This window comes from Ochotona princeps, chromosome 9 (assembly GCF_030435755.1).
Source record: "Ochotona princeps isolate mOchPri1 chromosome 9, mOchPri1.hap1, whole genome shotgun sequence".
Classification (NCBI taxonomy): domain Eukaryota; kingdom Metazoa; phylum Chordata; class Mammalia; order Lagomorpha; family Ochotonidae; genus Ochotona; species Ochotona princeps.
Window position 1 is genome coordinate 57,315,335 of NC_080840.1, and position 20,542 is coordinate 57,335,876.

The window sequence follows — 20,542 nt, forward strand, 5'->3', positions numbered from 1 at the left end:
CTGTGTGATGCAATAAGCTGGAAGTGATTTGGTTCCCAGCTTAGCTCTTACACAGCTCAGCTGTCCTCCCTTTAGTCTCACAGTGTCTGGTCCCAGTGTCACAGCATCTTAATCCTGAGGGCAAATGCCCACCCCGATAAGCCTGTCTCAAAGCATTTTTTCTATCTTCTAGGGATATATGTACTCACAGGGAGTATGTACTCACAGGTCCTTCATACCTTACAGAACTTGACACAGTCATGGAAATAGATTTTTGAAAATGTTTTTACTCCTCCTTTTATGGGAAGAAAGGTGCTACTGTTTCCTTCCCAATCAAGGAGCTCGGCTATTGTAACTCTAGCTCTGCCCTTCCTTACTCTGGCCTTGGCAGTTGGAAAACCCACCTGACTAATGAGTGTCACCTTGGCGGAGGCTATGCTTCACAAGGGATAAACCAGGCACTCTGGACCCAGCTCTGCCTTCTTCTTAGAAGGAGGGTCTCCACCTTAACCTCTGTCATAAAACATTTTGTATCTTACTTCATGCTTTATTTCTCAGCTGACTTAGATCTCAGATGGAGATCAAAGTGCATTTCTATTGTAGCACCTGTCCTATACTCTGATATTTGGGGTGTGAAATAGGGACATTGAAAACTGCAGTTTGTTTCTATGATGGAAGTGGGAAAGAAAGGCTGTGGGTCGAGACACAATTTTGTGATTTTGGACTTTGCACTACAGTGTGTATGCAAAGATTTCAGGTTTCATAATCTCTAAGTATTATGTTAGATCACATGGGCTTTTAAATTTGTGCATTTGAGGAAGCATTACAGAGCAGTAGGATAAGCCATTGCCTGTGATGCCACCATCCCCTGCCTGCAAACCAGCTCCCTAACTATGCACCTTGGGAGGAAGCAGGTAACAGCCCAAGTACTAAGTTCCCTGCTATCCGTGTGGGAGACCTGGATGATGTTCTAGGCTCTTCATCTGGGTCTGGCCCAGCCTGAGTCTCTCTCTCTCTCTTTCTCTCTCTCTCTCTCTCATTCTTACTTTACCTTTCAAATAAATAAAGTTATGTCGTTTTTTAAATATATGTAGTGATATGGAGAATTTATCCTCAATTTCTGACAACTTTATGTACAAACAATTAATAACTACTGTATGTAGAGAAGTAGGACTGTACTTATCAGACTCAAAGAATTAGTGCTTGGGCCGTTCCTCCAGGTTCCAGCCACTTGTGCTGACTGGGCTCGAAGTTTGCAGCCACCCTGATGTACAGGTGATCAACTGTGAAGGCGTGAGGGGTGGCTGTAACTGCCTGTGTGGCCCCATTTATTAGCAACAAAAATCACAGGGGCGCTCAGCAGGCCTGGTCCTGCTGAGCCCTGTGCACCCTCAGCCCATGGGGGTGGGTATCTCCAGAACTAAACTTGACCTTGCACAAACCTGCTGCAGCTCACAACGCTGAAAGTGTCTACTCACCTTCCACCAGCATGACCGCATCATCCCAGTACCGCCAGTTGCTGAGTGACCACAGGAACCAGTCCCTGGGCTACAACCAGACAACTGAGAGTAGCCAGGCACGCAGGAGCCAAGTATGCAGAGCTGCAAGCCATTATCAAGGAGCTGAGCAAACAGATCAGAACCACCTACGCCAGCAGCAAGACCACCATGTGGAGGCTGGAACGAGACATTTGCGTGAGTGAGGACTGGTCCCAACTGCTTGGTTGAGTCTGAATGGAATGCCTGCTCCTAGCTGCTTGGCTCTGAACCTATAGTCTACAGGCCTGGGAAGATTCTGTGGTTAATTACCATTTGTACTTTCCAGTGATAGGAACCATCCAGGTTCTTTCCTCACCACCACCACCCCACGCTGGCAAGACCAGCGGGTAGAAGATCTTTCTCTCCATCTCTCTTCCTCTGTGTATATCTGCCTTTCAAATAAAAATAAATAAAATCTTTAAAAAATAAAACATGCATGTAGTTATCTCACAACCAACTGTGCCTGCCTCCCAGACACAGCATCTTCCTTTCATCTTATTTTAAATAAGTTTCTGATCTCCAAGGCCCTCTGTGTTCCTTTCAGAAGCTAATACAGCCCTGGGGATTCCCGCGGACATGTCCCCTGGACCATGTAGATTCTGCTTCATGTAACTTCTTTTTTGTATAAGCGTTTGCATAACTATTAGCACTTTGAAGTCATTTCTAAAGACACACAGTTATAAATACACAAGAAAGAGCAACCTGCCAAATGGCCCAAGAGGCCCAAGCTGTGGACATTTCTTTTCACAGCTTTTCCTTATGTTGACAAAACATCTGGCAGAAAATAACTAAAACCATTAGCACCTTTGTATTTATCGCTTGATAAAACAAAAAGCTTATTTTCACTAACAAGAAAGAGAGAAAGAAAGAAAGAAAGAAAGAAAGAAAGAAAGAAAGAAAGAAAGAAAGAAAGAAAGAAAAAAAAAAACAAAACTGGTGGTTGTGCCATAGTATAGGTAGGTGAGACCACTTGGAAGAAAGCCAAGATTATCCACCCAGCCTGGCAGACACAAGGAACGTTAGTGTGGGCTGTACTGGGTCAACAAGTACTCATTGCCAAGGTGAAAAGGTAACTACTGAGGAGAGGGGCTGTCTGCATTTAGGGCGCCTGATGAAGAGGGGTTGAGCTCACTGGTTTAGTGTCTTCTTGACTTGGTCTGCTAAAGTATGTCATTTGTCCACATGCTACATGAAAGGGTTAGATGGGTTAACTAGACAGAAGAGCCACATGAAGCCTAAATTTCATGTCCAGTAGAACCAAGGAGGAATAGACTATCGTAGAGGTAAGTGGGTTTTTTCCCAGACTTAAAATGCTATATAGGGTCCAGGTGGCAAAACCATTCAAAGAGTGCTGTGTAGGTTTTGCCTGGGGTAAAAGCATCCACACAACTCATGGAACTCAAAGGGAGACACTGTACTGACATTCCCAGGTCTAGGGCCTACTCGTTCCTCATCTCCTAGAACAACACTTCTCAAACTGAAGGGGAGCCGCAGACACCCAATGAGCTTATTAAAATGTAGATTTCTATGCCACCACCCCAGACCTTGTCACTTTGTAGGGCTGGTTGCAGCCTGGGCACTCCCATTCCCAGACAGTCCCAGTGCGGCCAAACACTGCTGATCTAGGGAGGACGCTTTGAGGACCACAGTCCTGGGAGAACAAGCATTAGCAGAATCTATAGCGAGGGTGGTTACTTATAGGTTAACAATTCAATCTTGGCATTTTAGTATTCATTACTGACAGAGTTCAAGGTTTCAAATGCTGCTTCCAAACACGACCAGCCACACACATCTCTCAAATCAATTTTGTGAATGAAGCAAAAGTGTCAACGCACAATGGAAACATCAGAGGTCTGAGACAACCAGGGCAGCTGGTCTGTGAAGAGACTAGCTGTTCACTCCAGCATCCCCCTCACTTGCTGAGAATGGTACATCTGCTTGAGCTGGATAGGAACAGGTGGAAAGCAGTCCATTTGATCTCACAGGACCATTATAGGAAAGCCATCAGTCACTCCAATTCTTGCCTCCTTCTGCCTATGTGTAGATAACACTAGAATGCAAACATATATTGGACCCCTTGTGATGAGTAACAAAGCTTGTTATATCACAAGACGGGCACACTCTTGAATAAAGAAAAGTCAGATGTGTGTTGAACATAATAGACCTGATTTTCTGCATGCACACAAACATTGAGAAAGGAGATGAAACCTGGGATCCGACAGAGAGAGGCAGACCAAACAGTCCACTCAGCTCTGTGGACAAACTGTCTCCTGGGCGCCACTCAGCACTCCAACTCTGAAAAAGTGTTTATTTTACTCTTCAACCAGACTCTGATATTTTCAATGGACACTTGTGAATTTAACTCATTTTTCCTGGAAACATAATGCATACCAGCAGAAGTGCCTAACATTTGTACATGCATTTTCTTTAAGGTGACCATATAACTTATGACCAAAAAATGGGACACTGAGAGAGAATTAGCATGTTATTAATAAACTAACTAGTATAGATTAGGGAATATTTTAAATGTAAATCAATGAATTTATTTAAAACCAACTCTAGACTGTGTACTACCCACTCAAAAGACAGGAGGTGGCCCCAAAATACCTCCTCAGAGTACCTCAACGCTAACCTGACTCAAGTGACTGCTTGTCTTTAGGGTAACAAGTGATACACTTTCATTTACATTTTGCTCCCAAAAATTTTTACTCTCAACAAATGTAGTTCAGTTTTTCTATTTTAAATACTATTTTTTTTTTACAATAAGACTTCTCAGCATCTTCTAATTTTATTTTCCAAGAGACAAGAGAGACAGAGAGAACTCATAACAGCTGGTTCACTTCCCAAATGCCCTCCAAAGAGGAGGCGGGTTAGGCCAAAACTGGAGTGGGCAGTCAGAGAGGACTAAATGACACAGGTCCTTTTCTAGGATGTGGGAATTAACTGGTGCTTTCTCAGGAATTTTAACTTCCACGCCCAATACCCATCCCTGTTCTCACATTTTTAGAAAGTGATTTGCACATTTGAAGTATTTTATGTTGTTTCTTTTGTTTAACATTACATCCATCTCCACACGGCAAGTAGCTGCTATTTAATTCCTTATGTGCTTTTTTTTATTTTTGCTAGTTAATATTTCATTGTATAAATGTGTCATGACTTGTGTGCCCATTCTGTTTTCCAGGATTTCTGCTCTGTTTCCTCTTGCTATATTTTTAGCTGGAGAAGAACATGACCAATGTAATGTTTTTAGGAGCAGTAAGCACATGTGAAGCATCTGAAGGATTGAAGAGAAGTGAAAGTAAACAAACTTCAGTGGAGTGTCTTACAGGTTGACCGAACATGAGGCATTCTTATGGGCAAGTAGAGCAAAATTCAGAGATCCTGGGGCGTTGACAATTGTACTGGCCACAGCCCAAGTGGACCCCACTAAGGGCATGGATGAGTTATTTGTCACGCACAACCGTAAACAGGTAGAGATTCTGAGACCTGTAATAACATGATCCAGACTCCAAGAGGACCTCAGGCACTTTCTTTCCACGCTTAGTGTGTCTCTACAAAATGGCAAAACGAAGCACCTGATACTGGCCTGGTGAGATTGTTGTGGTGATTGCATGAAACCCTGTTTTCAGCAGTTAGCTATTTCATCCACATTCTATCAGGAAGGAAACAGAAATTTAGAGAAGTTGAGCACTTTTATTTGTTTTCTGCTGTGGCTCCTCTATCCCATGCCCCGACCTAGAAGGATTGCCAAAATTCCTAACCCTGAAACATCCAGGAAATCAAACACAGTACAGAAGGGCACCAGAGCCCTAAATAGAACTATTAGGTATAGCTCGACCGTGTCATTTTCAAAATCTGCATTTTCATCATTACAAAGACTTCCTGCTGTTTATAGATAGGTTTAGGATTCCCATGTGTCATGACTACATTCAGATTGTGGCAATAAGAATACCACAAAGATCAGAAATGCATTTCTCAGTTCTAGAAGCTGGAAAATTCAAAAGCAGGGTGCCAGCTGAGGAATGTCCAGTGACAACTCATCCACTGATTCAGAAGTTGTAACTTCTTGCTGTGTCCTCACATGGCAGAAGTGGTAAGTTAGCTCTCTGGGGTCTCGGGGTTCTCAGTTCATTCAGGACAAAGCCCCCATGGGCCCAATCCCTACCAAAGACCCTGCTTTGAAATCCTATCACACTGGGGATACAACATATTTGTTTGGGGAAAGAGAACACAAATATTCAGATCCTTGCCTCAGGCAAGGTGCTTCTCCAGAATGATGGACAAGGGGGCCAGGTGCTATGCCTTTTTATCTCTCTTTGAATCTAGAGCATCTGTCTAACTGTGGCTACAATTTGTGTCCTTTTCCTCTAAAGCTCTTCTCCAAGATAACAACATGGCAACTCAGTGACAACCAAGGAGATCCAAGGAAACTTTTTAAAAGCATCATTACATTTTTTTCCTCAAATAGCAAAAATAGTCCCAAGGTCACATAGATGTCAGCCTATCAGAAAAAAGCACGGAGATTGCCTCTAAAAATGCGAATAAATACTGTCAGAGAGTCAAAACAAAATTTTGGACGGGTGCACATCTGGCTCACTTCTAATCATAAGGGATTCAATTTGATCCTTAGTGTTGCTGTAAATGCAGCTGTGAATTCAGTGCATCTGTATGGGAGACACCGGTGAACCATTAGGCCTATCACTCCAGTCAAGCTTGCTATAGCCAGCTCTGTTGATAATCTAAAATTCTCCAGTAGGTTTTCTTCAGCTCAGATGCTGTTGTGCTGCCATAAATTAATGTGCCAGCCTTCAGTCTTTAAATCTGAGAATGGCAATTCATTTTAGTAAGCTTCTCAGTTCATAAGAAACAAAGTGAAGATTTCAGAAAATGTGGTTTGTTATGAGCAATAAGAAAAAAATGTGAAGGTCCTAGGCCAGTCTTTCCTATGTGCAAGAATATCAAGGGAAGGAAAAAAAGCAGTTAATTCTATAAATTGGGCCTGATTTCTACATCATAGCAGATGGAGAAGAGATGACTCACTCTATCTATTTAGAGAAAGGCAGTGAACAGACTGCTATCCTTCCTCTTAAGAGTTTGTTCTCCTTAAACTCGCCTAAGAAGTCTACTAAATTTATTAAGTTGTCCCATTGTAACAGTGACAGTCCAGAGAAAGGCCAGGAGATGATTTCCGACTACTCATTAAAATTTTTTAGAGCTGATTTTTTGGAAAGAATGCTTTTAATATTCCGTAAGAATCATGTACATTTTCATTAACATGTAATAATTGCATATGTTTATGAGGTACAGAACATTTGTATCACATATGATGATCAAATCAAGGTGATTAGCATTTCAAGCTCCTTATCATTCCTTTATGTGTGGAGCCTTTGAGTGCCTCTTTGCTGTTATGTCATAAAATTTAGAATAGATTATTATGCATAAGAATGTTCAGGCTGCGATATGGAATAGTAGAACACACTCTCTCTATCCATATATGCTTTGTTATCAATTATCCAACATTCCTGCATCCTGCTTCCCCAATCTCCCACCACCCAATTTCCACTTCCAAAATCTCTAGTAGTCAGTATTTTACAATCAGGTCATTGATAGTATAGGAGAATATATAGCCGTTAAACAAAGGCAAAAAAGAACACCGTCCCTTGTTAGCTGCTTTTCATGTAACACATTGCTCATTTGCTTATGTGATTGCTCTCTTGCAATGCCTGCGTCACAAACGCTGACAATCTCAGCCCATGTGAATTAGCAGAGAACTCAGCTCTGCCCGTGCCTACAATTTGAAGCACATCAAGCATTAAAGGAGACCTGTAGGATCCCATTTCAGAGCATGTTGTCCTAAAATTCCTCTACGATTCTCTTTCCCATGTCCTATTTCTTAAGCTAATGATCATAATCTACCTGTCAACTCGCCTCTTTCCAGTGCCCAACTTACCTTATATTGCTCATTTCCCTCTTCACAATTCCCATGCAGTTGCACTGTAAGACAAGTCATCTGCCCCAAGTCACTTCAGACACAGGTGCTACCATCCTCTAGTCTATTTAGCATTCTGCTTAGAACATCCACTGTTTCTGGAAAAAAATCACATGTTCCATTTTTTTTGTTTCATTTACATATATTGACATATAACCGTGAATTTCTGCACAGCATTTACCAAGAATCTTAGCCAAATTTTTGAAGTCTGTTACACAAAGACTGGTTTTCATTTTTTTAATGCACCTGGGTAGAAGATACATTTCCCATATGCACTTCCAAACCTAAGAAGATCCATGCCTACTCACTCCATGTTAGGAAGAACACACACTAGAGTATCTTCATAGTGTTCATGGAAAAGGCAACTGATAAGCAAGCTATATATGAATTTCAAAGTGTTTTACACCAAAGTAAACCTGTCTTTTAATTTTGTGTTATGTGGACTCTCTGAAACATCTGCCTACATATAGAGAAAGGCGGAATAAATTGGAAAAAATCTGTATCCTTGCAGGACTCCAAGCCTAAAGATAAATAATAAGAATAGGACGAGAAAACAGCCTGGAGATTGTTTGCTTAAGACAAATATAATGGTTTACATAAACTTTGTATGTAAGCCAGGTCTACTTTGTACACACAAGATAATGTCACAAGTCCTTCACCCAGATAACTTCCAGAGTAACCAGTGCAGTATTAAATCTTTTGCTCCCTCCAAACACACACACACACACACACACACACACACACACACACCACACACACACACATTGCTAAATTCTTTGCACTGCTATCCTATCAACAGAGTTACATCAAAGCTTGTGTGTGTGTATACTCAATGTCTCTAGCATATTTTAGTCTTAGGTTAGTTTCCATTTTTCTGAAGACTGATTATTTTAAACAATGCCTTTTTATTTAGGCTTTGTGTCATTTTCTTCCTCACTTAATTTCGGTTATACCGCTGGAGCAAGAGTGTCATGATATATGCTAGTTCAATTGAGGGAATAATTAATATTGATTCCTTACAGTGACACATATCACTTTAGCCAATGTAAAGTTAGCATTTCCCTCTACTCATTAACAAACATCCTACCAGGAGATTGTTGATTCTATGTAGTATCTCGTTTCTCATCAGACTTTCACCCACTAATGTGAGCAACCATTGATATTTTTTCACCCATTAAATTATTACCATGATAGTTGTAAAACGCTGATGTGTGTAGGTTCATTATATAGCAATTTGGTATAAAGGAAAGCCATTTTCCATACTCCACCTCACTTACTTCTTATTCATTTATTTGTATCATTTGGAGGCAGCTCAAACCTTCTTCTTTTATTCCATGATGAATTTGTTTTCCAACACTGCATAGAAAATCATTCTAGAATTTACTGGCTTAAAATAATAGCTATCATTTATTTGGTGGTTTATGATAATGGAGTGATTTGATTTCTTGATTCTGATTCAGATCTGAGAGCAAGTTGCCCTCTGATGTCAACTCTTCATGGTTGTTTGAAAGTGTCACCAGTGCAGGAAGTTCTGCTTGCAGGGTTACCATACCCATAGTTGGCAAGCTGGAGCTGGCTGTGGGGAGAAGGGCTCAAGGCCCTTTGATTGTTCTCACTGCTTGGTCTCTGGATCCCTGCTGAGCCAGGAATCCTAGAGAATAAGTGGAACCTTGCATCTGACTGCTGCCTGCTCTGTATTCTGTTGAACACAGAGTCCTGAATGAGCATAGGAGAGGAGCACATTGGATGTGACTCCCAAGTCAAGGGTCAATGTGACCAGCTCAGAGCTGGACAGCCAATGCATTGTAATCACTTATTTTGAGACACTTCTCCCCAGATTCCCCAGACTGAGCTCCTGGGAACCCCTTCCAGCTGGCTCCTATGTTCTGTTTATACACCCTCATTATTGGTTGAGACTTCCCTTAGTTTCAGGCATAATGAGAAACTGCAGGCTCAGTTTATACCATCCTAGCTGCACTCTACAGATTCCTTTTAGAGAAGAGTGTTTCGGGGAAATCAAGACCTGGGATCTGTATGCTCATTGCTACCAGGTTCATCGTTTCTAGATCTTTTCTGAAGAAAGAGTTAGGAATTAAGTGTGGGCATATTACCATACATATCTATATTTCTATCTCCAGTGTACTGATATCTCCAACTATAATTTATCATTTTCAGGTTCATCCCTGCCTTTCCCCACCCCATTCTTCAAATCCCTTCTCCAACAACGTGCAGTCTGGTTTGTTATTTATCAGTGCATCTATCAATTTGTTTAATCCCAGAAAATATTAGACATTTCAAAATTGATAAACCACATCCTGGTGGTGGTGGGGACCATGAGGTTAGTTGTATATAACTTTTGCCTTTAATCTAAAGATACACAGACAAAATATTGCATGAAGGGTCCAGTACGGAGGCCTAATAGCTAAAATCCTTACCTTGAATGCGCCGGGATCTCATGTGGGTGCCAGTTTTAATCCTGACCTCCCTGCTTCCCATCCAGAGAGGGGGAGAGACAAAGAGGAAGATCTGCTATCCCTTGATTCACTCCCCAAGACTACTGCGCTGGGCACCCACTCTACTTCTTAGAGCACCGTCCTGTGTGGTGCAAAGTCACCAACCATCGGACATTTCTTTGTACAAGGCAGCTCACATTGCAAAAAAGAAGAAATGTTATATGATGACCGATGACTGCCCTCCTGCTGGTGGAATAATATCAGCAGGTTGTCCATAGTTGTAGCAGAAGCTTTATTGGAAAATCCACTCCTGGGCCCCCTTCATGCAGAACACAGTGAAGATGGAAGTGAAAAGGGTGGTTGAGAATGTGTTAAGGAATTTTATACTCCTCTAGACACGTGGGCTGGCAAAGGGGCTGTCTATGCTTTAGTTAGATAAGCAATGTCCTTTCAGGTGTGCCATTAGTCGGCTGGAATCCCACCAGGCTGGTGACATAACTGGCTCCTGTGGCCCCTCCTGTTCTGGGCTGAAGGCTGGGAGACATGCAGGGTCTGGAACAGACCAACCCCTCACCTCCAGTGCCCCGGGTAGCCATCAAGAAAGGCAATGACAATTGAGCTTACTATTGACTTGACAGAATTGGCTTATTAGCAGTCTGATTGTGGAGCTAAAATTCTACAAAGTTGACATGCCTTTCAACACAATGTGGTGTGTGCATAAAATCTCTACCAATATTTGACTTTGCTTCTCTTATTATCAGAACATGAGTCCAGGAATCAGATTGTGAGAATTGGAAGGTCCTATCCAAAAATGCATAAGAATTCATTTTCAAAATGTTTGGCCCTTCTATGCATGTCTTTCAATTGTTCTGTGTGCAGAGAGAATACAAGCGCTTTCCAACTGGAATCTGGGTTTGTCGCTTGGTCACACACAAGTTTCATCATGCCAGGAGGGATATGTCTTTCCTAATGCTAACCAGAAAGAGAAAATCCTGGATTACTTAGCAGAAAGTCAGGAGTCTTCCTGGAGCCTAGGGGGCTTCTAATATTCCCATGTCAATAGGATTAATTGCAAAAACAATTGAATTGAGATTACATTCCTATAAACTTAGATTGTTTAGCACTAAAAGTTTGCAATATTTAGCTAAAATAGCCTAATCAACTAAACTGCTGATTTAGTTGAAAGAGTATACAGAAAAAGTATACGGAAAGCGCATAAAAATGATCTGCAGCCTTACACGCTTAGGACACTTTGTGGCAAAAATCACAGCAGCTGTGTGTATCTTCTTCCTTCCTTGCCATAGAAGTCACCCTCCAGTGATTCTGCCTTCTGGTGTCCCCAGTAGGGCAGGACTGAGAAGATGGTGTGTAAGTTATAAGACAGGATATTGATTCACATTTCACATAATGAGGTTTAGATGGAGTCCATGCATGTGACAGCTCAATTTTTTTCTATAATCTTGGAACTTGTGTGTTATATAGAAGGCTTGTTCAAGATTAATGGAAGTAGTTTTAAAAAATCAAAATGTACAAAAAAGGGTTAAACTTGTTTCAAAAACACAAAACATAACAATCCTCAAGTAAAGCAGAGGATGAACTCACATCTTGCCAAGTAAATACAGTCCCTCCGAACGAGATAAGAACATACATATAAACATGCAATCTCCGAGGTTGGGGACAGGGAGATTAGGAGGGCAAAGACAGTGGGCTCTAGTTTTGTACATCTGGCAGTGCAATAAATCAGCATCGCCACAAAACATGTTTTGCATTTGATGATGTTTCAATGGTCACAATATCACTAGGTGATGAGATATTTTTCTAGCTCTGTTATAAACTTACAGGATCATTGTTGCAAATATTGTATGTCACTGACTGAAACATCAACATGCAGTGCTTGTTCACAATATGCTTAGGAAAATGTGTGAATTAGCATACATACTTGAATGCACAGTTACTGTGGATCAGTAAGTGCTAAACACCCACTGTCCTGAGCAAAAGTGTACAATAACAAATGAAACAAGCTTCCTGGTCATAGAGTTTAGGGTGAAGGGCAGTGAACACAAAGTAAGCTTCTACACACAGAATTTGGTTACAGGAATGACAAGAGCTGGAAAGAAAAGTGAGACCAGTTAAGCAGCTGGAACCAGACAAATGGAGTTGCCAAGTTCTATTGATGGGACATGGTGACTATGAAAAAATCTCCCTGTAAAGTCAGCATTTGAGCCAAGGTTGCAATGACATGCAGGAGTGAGAGGGAAGAAAGTATCAGGGCAGAGGCTTCCAGGAGGTGGGAGCAGATCCTGTGGTGTGAACAGACTTGGCGAGCTGAAGGCCTGGCACTAAGGCCAATGTGGCAGCAGTACCAGAGAGCCTTCCTGAAACTGATACATGGGAACCATCAGCTTGAGCAGCTGATATTTTTTTGTTTTGACAGTTTAGTGAGAAAAAAAAATGAACTCTAAGAGACTTATTGGATTGAAAAACTTGAATGTGAGAATGATAACTTATCACTGTGGAAATTTCTAAGTAAACTAACAAGGAAGAAAGGAAGAAAGGAAGAAAGGAAGAAAGGAAGAAAGGAAGAAAGGAAGAAAGGAAGAGGAAAGAAAGAAAGAAAGAAAGAAAGAAAGAAAGAAAGAAAGAAAGAAAGAAAGAAAGAAAGAAAGAAAGAAAGAAAGAAAGAAAGAAAGACCAAGAGTGGTGTTAGGCAGTGTAACAAATTAACAACCAAGGAGCAGAATCTTTGGAGGTGCCTATTGATTTTGAAAGCAGTCCAATTACAGAAAAAAAAAATCATGTCAAGAGGAGGCCTGCATAATTATACCGACATATTGGAACAGGCACAGAGGATTCAGGCATCACGTACAAGGCTGGAATACCATATCAGATCACCAGTTTGAGTCCTGGCTGCTCCATGTCTCAATTTTTTGTGCCATTGCCTCCCATGGGAGAGGCACTGTTGGAGTTCTTGGGTTGAGGCCTTTTGGGAAGTGGTCAGTGATCTCTTTGTCTCTCCTTTTCTCTCTATCACTCATATTTACAAATATAGATAAATCTAAAAATAAAGAAATATGGGACCTATGCATTAGTTTAGCTGCTAAAGTCCCCACCTAGCATGTGCTGGAATCCATGGGCTTTGGTTTTAAACCAAGCTGCTCTGCTTCCCATGCAGTTCCCTGCTTGTAGCCTGGGAAAACAGTTGAAGATGGCCCAAAGCCTTGGGACCCTGCATCCATGTAGGAGACCCGGCAGAGGCTCTAGGCTCCTGGCTTCGGATTGGCTCAGCTCCAGCCGTTGCAGCTGCTTGGGGAGTTAATCAATGGTCGGATCTTCCTCTTTGTCTCTCCTTCTCTCTGAATATCTGACTGTCCAATAAAATAAATCTTGTTTGGGTAGATTTACAGGAGTGGGATGACTAGCTCATATAGTAAATGTATCTTTCAGATACCTGAAGAATTTTATACTTCTGTAACAGTTGGCATGTATTGTGCTTTAACTTTGTGACATTTATAGAATAATAATATAGGCAAGTTCTTCATAATGTCACAAAATGAATATATGCAAAACTGTGTGGATTTCAAATTTCTTGCACCAAAATCAACTCATAATAACTTGTTACAGCATCTCAGGGCAGGATTTAATTTGAGAAACTACCAGGGATAAAGCATCAATTTGACAAATTCCCCTCTCACATGAATTCTGCTAAATTTGATGAAAGTAAAAATATCAAATTAATGATGAAGCATAATTAGAAATAATTGATACTTTATAAAAGCTTTTGATAACATTGCCCATAAAAGTAATCAGTTTTCAAGTTGATAATTTATACTAAGAAAGAATGGAATAAAAGATGATTATGAAATCAATGGCAATATAACATTCATATTCAGGAAGAATAATCTTATTCATGCCCTAATAAAAGAGGATAGATGTTTACTTCTGAGAATATATCCAAATGAGATGAAATCTGCATATGAAAAAGTGACCTGTAATTCCATATTTACAGCAGCACAATCTACAATAGCAAGACATAGAAACAACCCAGATGCCCATCGAAAGAGGAGTGGGTAAAGAAACTGGTACATCTACTCCATGGAATACTATACACCCTTTAAAAACAAGGAAATTCTACAATTACAATAAAATGGTCCCATCTAGAGACCATTATGTTCAGTGAAATAAGTCAATCCCAAAGGGACAAATGTCATACGTTCTCTCTTCAAAAAAGCAAACTTCACGCAAAACAGAAAATAAATAGATATATAAGTAAGCATCCATGTACAGCCATCTAAAGGAACAGTACGGTAGACTATCATATTGAAATGTGAAGATAGAGTACAGTATGCCTCTCTTCTTCCAAATCAAAGATGGACTCCAATGAAACTGTTAAATATATCTTGGCAATTGGAGGCTGGACTCTCTGCCATTGTCCATACCTACAATTTCAGGACACACTCAAATTGCAGAATGATGGATTTATGACTGTTTTTGAAAGACTATCCCATTTTAATAATACAGGGGAAAACAGTGAGGGGGAGGGGAAATCCTGGAGCTTATGAAACTGTATTATAAAATAAATACATTTTTAAAAAGAATTTAAACAAAAATTTTTCAAATAGAACCAATAGCTAACAGTATAGACATCTCAATTGTCTCAGCCTACCCAAATCTTAATGAAATTTTTAAGTGGAACAAATTTTTCACAGTATGAATGCCAAAATTGTTCCTCCCAGATCAGTTGCAGATAATGGCAGAGATTTCTCAGGAAATTTTCAACAAGAGAGATCACACTCTTAAAATAATCCTTCCAACTGAACCAAGAAGTAGAGCATAGCACTGCCAGTATGACTCTTGATACAAAATGCACTCAAAGCAATATCCAACAAGAACAAAATCAGACCAGTTAACGGCAAACTTCATGGCAAGTTCCTCTGAGCGATTCTCGAGAGCCAAAGCACGATAACATCTACTTACCCACAGAGTGTTGTGAGAAAACTAACCAAATATTTCTTGAGAAAGCTTTACCAGAGTCCTTCTCTTTTAGGACAATGTCACCGCTCATTCCTTTCATCCAACACTGGCAATTTGTGAGAATTTCCACGGGAAATCAGAAGTGTCCACTTCACAGTTACGACTTGGCTTCTTCTTCCTTCAATTATGCTTCCTTGTCTTAAAGCTCTTAAAAGGGAACTTACTAATCCTCAGTTAATAGTGTAAAAATATCTGTAATTTAAAAATCTGGTTTTTTTCTTTTTAGTTTTTATTTTAGATGTTTACATAGCTGATCAGGGTGGGAAAGATCTAGAGTTAGGGAGAGTTGAGTGTGATCATTGTTTCCAAGCTTTCTATTTCTTCTTCCCATTTCTGGGGTGGGGAGAGTAGAGATAAGAGGATAGGCCATACCCAGTCTCCCAGTCAGTACCTGGGGATGGAAAAGGCCACCTGATATCAACCCATGATCACAATTGTACATGTTCTGAAGGTTCTGCCCAAGTGGATGCAATAGTTTCAAAATGACGTCAATCTCACTGATCTATGGATGAAGAATCCCTTCCAATGTCCGTTGGCTGAACTATTGACCTTATAGTCCCCAGTTGCCCAGATATTCGCTGTCATTGTTTGGCATAGGTAGTTGTCCATAAGTTCTGTTCTCCATTCTCTGCTCTGGTACCAGATATACTCTGCAGGACCCAATGAGCTATCATGTCCTCCATGTGCACCATGCTCTGCTTCCAGCACTCCATCCTCTACTCTGAGGAGAACCAGTTCTCCTAGGTGGGCTCATGCACCTGAGGCAGGTAACCTGGACCATGTCAGACTCCCTACTCCTGGGGCTCATGAGTCCAGCCCCTACCATGCAGGTGGGCTTGGTAACCTGGACCAGGATACCCAGACCCCTCTGGGTCCCCCATCCCTGGGGCTCATGCATCTAACTCCCATCACACAGGTGGGCCCATGGCCCCAGTCCATGTAACCTGGGACTTACCAGACCCCTCACCCTGGGGCTCACGAATCCAGACCCCAAGACACTGGTGGACTTGGTGACCTGGAAAGGGAGACCCAGGCCCCTCGCTGCTCTTCAACCCCTGGAGCTTATGGATTTAGCACCTACCACACAGGTAGGCCCTAGGACCTGAGCCAGGAGACCCAGGGCCAGGCCAAACTCCTCACCCCTGGGGATCATGGATCAAGCAACCACCTCGCAGGCAGGCCCAAGGTCCCAGGCCATGCAACCTGGGACCTGCAACCCACCAGACTCCATTCCCAGGGCTCACAGACCCAGCCCCCTCCATACAAGTAGGCTTAGTGATCTGGGCCAGAGAACCCAGGTTCTTCCAGGCCCCCACCCTTGGTGCTCATGAGTTCAGCACCCACCATGCAGGTGGGTCCAAGTTCCTGGGCCATGAGACCCAGGTCCTGCTGGACCCTCCACCCTCACTGTTCATGGATCTGGCACCCCCCACCTGCCAGACTGAATGGCTCATCTTCTTTAACATCCACCAGTGGGTACCAGTGGCCTAGTTCGATCCAACCTGTCCCTAGTTCCGGCTTAGGCTGGTTGGTGCAGCAACCTAGCCTTTCCCAGGCAACCTCCAGTCCCAACTCTAGTGTGAATTGGCTGGTGATGCTGACCAACTTGTCCCCTGTACCCCATCTTGGTTTTTAGATCTGCAAGTGGATGTTACAAACTGGCCCAGAATGGGCCACCCCCTGACCTGACTCACATATATGCCATCAGGTACTATAACTTGGTCTGGTTTGGGGTGTTCCTTGCCTTGGTTCTTGCACGCATCTGCAAGGACTGCAACCTGACAAAGGTGTTCACCAAACTCCTCTGTCCAGTCTGCAATTGGCAGATCTTGTGCATACCACTAGGTCCTTGGCCCAGGTTGACTTTGTCTACCTGTTGTTCTGGCAGGAATGGTGTCCTTGCCCAATCAGACTCCGCAGTTTCTGGTTGTTACTGTTGGATGTTACAGCCCATCCACACCTGGTCTGTACCCAGACACAGCTCTCACATGGTTCGGCAGGAGCTGAGACCTAGCTTAGCCTGTCTATACCTATCCTGACTCTCACAAGTACCAGTGGTGCTAGAGTCTAGCTCAGCCCAGCCCTCCATAGATCCAGCGCCTATGCATGCTGAGGGAGATTGCAGCCATGTCCAGCCCAGGACATTACACTGATTCTGGCACTTGAATTCACCAATGGGTATTCCAGGCCAACCTGGTAGTTCGCTTAGTTCCTCAACCCAGCCACAGTTCTTGCACATGTCAACAGAAATCACTGCTTCACATCGGTGAGCCCACATATTCTCCTGCAGATTCTACCCCTGGACCTGATTCATTCACATATTAGTCAACATCATAGTCCAATGTCATAGAACCTATTTCTTTTTGACACTCTGGTGGCTTCCATATTGTTGCCCTTCAAATAGAGTGGCCTTATCCATGGAAGTTCCAGACAAGTCATTCCTCACCTGGACTTGACCCTAAGGTCCTTGGTAATGCTCCCATGTGCCATCTCTCAAACTTCCTGTAAACCCACACCCCTAAGATCTCAGGGTGCATTGTTGGGCATCCCGTGGGCTACACCTGTGCACCAACCCAGCCCAGGTTCTCTTAGAAACTGCCATGCTACTATAAGGTCCATATACCCAAGCCCCAAGGTCAAACTCACTTGGGCACCTCCCACCCAGATGGTGACCCTTAGTTCTTTAGTAATGAACTAAGTGGCTGGTGTCACTTCCAAAACTGTCTTAAACTTTTGGCACTTATTTTTGAGAAAAAAATGTCTATATGAAGATTTTTAAATGTTTATCTTTCAATTCACTTCTCTGACAAATCTATTTAAAACTCACTTTAAGGTTCTACAAGAAGCAGAATAAATAGGGTATATAGATATAGATGGATATAGATATAGATATAGATATAAATATAGAATGCAATTATATATCTATATAATGTTATATAGGCTAATGTTATAAGCTATAAAACATTATATAGATATATAATGCTAAAACAAATCAAGGAATTGGTTCACACAATAATGGATACTGGAAGTCCAAAAATCTGCATTGGAGAAAGTGAAGATTCAAGGTAACAATGCATTTAGCTTTTGATGGTTTGTAAACCTTGTTAGGATTGTAATGTTGGTTATTGGGGAGCAGGCTGCCTGCTGTTCAAAATAAAGTACCATTTTCCACCACTAGATGGAAACAATGGTTCAATAATAAAATGAGTTATGTAAATAGTGCCTATAGAGTGGATGGTCTCAGTTAAAAAAAAAAGTGTATGGATAAAAAAAAATACCATATCACAATAATCTAGCTTTGTAACCCATTACATGAAGCATAAAAATTTCTGAAAATGTACAGTATGTTGAAATGAGCATTTTTAAAACTTATTCTTTGTCGTATGACTTATTGACACAACTAATTATGATTTCTCAAGTTGAAGTAAGAGAAGCATTACAAATAATAGAGACACAAGTAATTAGTTCCATTATGGTTACAAATAAGAGATTTTAAGACTTTTTTCCCAAGGTTAAATTTTCAAATAAAAACTTTTTTTAAAGTAGGAGAAATGCCAGGGAACTTGAGCATTTTTTCATATGTTTATTTGCCATTTGGGTTTGTTCCTTTGTGAAGTGTTTGCCCATTTCCCGTGCCCATTTCTTGAGTGGCTTGTTTGTTTTGACATTTTGGTTGTTTTGTAGCTCTTTGTATATTCTGGAGATCAGCCCTCTATCACCTAAGTCGTGTGTGAAGATCTCCCATTCTGTGGGTTGCCTTTTTACTTTGTTGATTGTTTCTCTAGCTGTACAGAAGCTTCTTAGTTTGATGAGGTCCCACTTGTTTATTTTGGTCTTGATTTCTACTGCATTTGGAGTCTTTTTTTAGGAAGTGAGGGCCTACCCCTAAGTGTTCCAGTGTGTTTCCAACATTTTCTTCCAAAAGTTTGAAGGTTTCCGGATGTAGGTTTAAATCTTTTATCCATTTGGATTTGATCTTAGTATATGGTGAGAGATGTGGGTCTATCTTTTTGTTTCTGCAGGCTATCAACCAGTTGTCAAGTTCCCTGGCAATAAGGGAAATCCAAATTAAAACATCAATGAGGTACCACCTAACACCAGTAAGACTGGCCCACATGAATAAAAGCACCAACAACACTTGTTGGCAAGGTTGCGGGGAAAAGGGAACCCTACTCCACTGCTGGTGGGGCTGCAGGCTGGTATAGCCTCTATGGAAATCAGTATGGAGAACATTCAAACAACTCAAATACAACATACCGTATGACCCAGCAATAGCACTCCTAGGAATATATCCAGAACACTTGTTTTATGAGAAACCAACATGCACTCCTATGTTCATAGCAGCACAATCAGTAATTGCAAAAACATGGAAGCAGCCAAAATGCCCATCAACAGAGGATTGGATAAGAAAGCTATGGTTCATCTACTCCATGGAATACTACTCAGCTATTAAAAAAAACAAAATGCAGTTCTTTGTGGCCAAATGGGCCAAACTGGAAACCATAATGCTAAGGGAAATGAGCCAATCCCAAAAGGTTAAATACCACATGTTTGCCTTAATTTAAGATGATATGATGTTATGTATAACATGTTATGTTTTGAATGTTATATGTTGTGTATAAACTAAATTGAAGTATAGGTGAGGTGATCACAGAAGGTGGCTGGGAACTCGTATTTACTTTCAACATGTTGGTTACTCATTACTATGTCAATTAATTCCATAATGATGTAAATTTTTGCTGATGGTATGATGGAGCTTTCAATTGACTGGGATAATACTCTGCTGGCTCTGTCTTCAGACCAGAGAGGGTATACCTAAGAAGACGTTGAACTTGACTGGACAATAAGATGCTGGACTCTATGTTTGGTGTATGCTTGCAATGGGGGAATCTCAACTGAACTTGAGCTGTGGTTATGCAACAAGGTGGAGGAATCCACCATGGTGGGAGGGTTTGGGCAGGGGTGGGAGAACCCAAGTATCTATGTAACTGTGTCACATAATACAATGTAATTAATGAAGTTAAATAAGAATAATAATAAAAAAAGAAGAATTTGAAAAAAAAAAAAAAAAAAAAAGAAATGAACCTATATATCCCAAATGCTGGCTATACATACAGATAAGTAAAGTAGTCAGTAAGTATTTGCTGAGAAAAAAATAGAAAGAAAAAAACTCAGTCTGGTTTGTATGTGAAAAATTCAAATTTATGTTTTAATAATTATAAAATTATAGAATTGCTTTCCAAGCATTGCTGGTTATCCACCTTTACAGCTGCTGTGATAAGAGATCTGCATTTATTTACTCGTTGGTACAAAACTAGAGGACTTAACACAAATCAGTCACTTGCTATCTGCTGAGAGTTTTAATATAAATAAATCCTTGCTCTTGCAGGGATCCACACTTTAAACTTACAAAACTATAATTTTAGGATACTGGAAACACAGTTACAAATACATACACTATTGTTACAGAAGAGTAGGTGCGGCAATTAATTCTCATTAGGGGCAGGTTACACAAGTCAATGAAATGTTTGACACTTGTAATATAGTGCTAA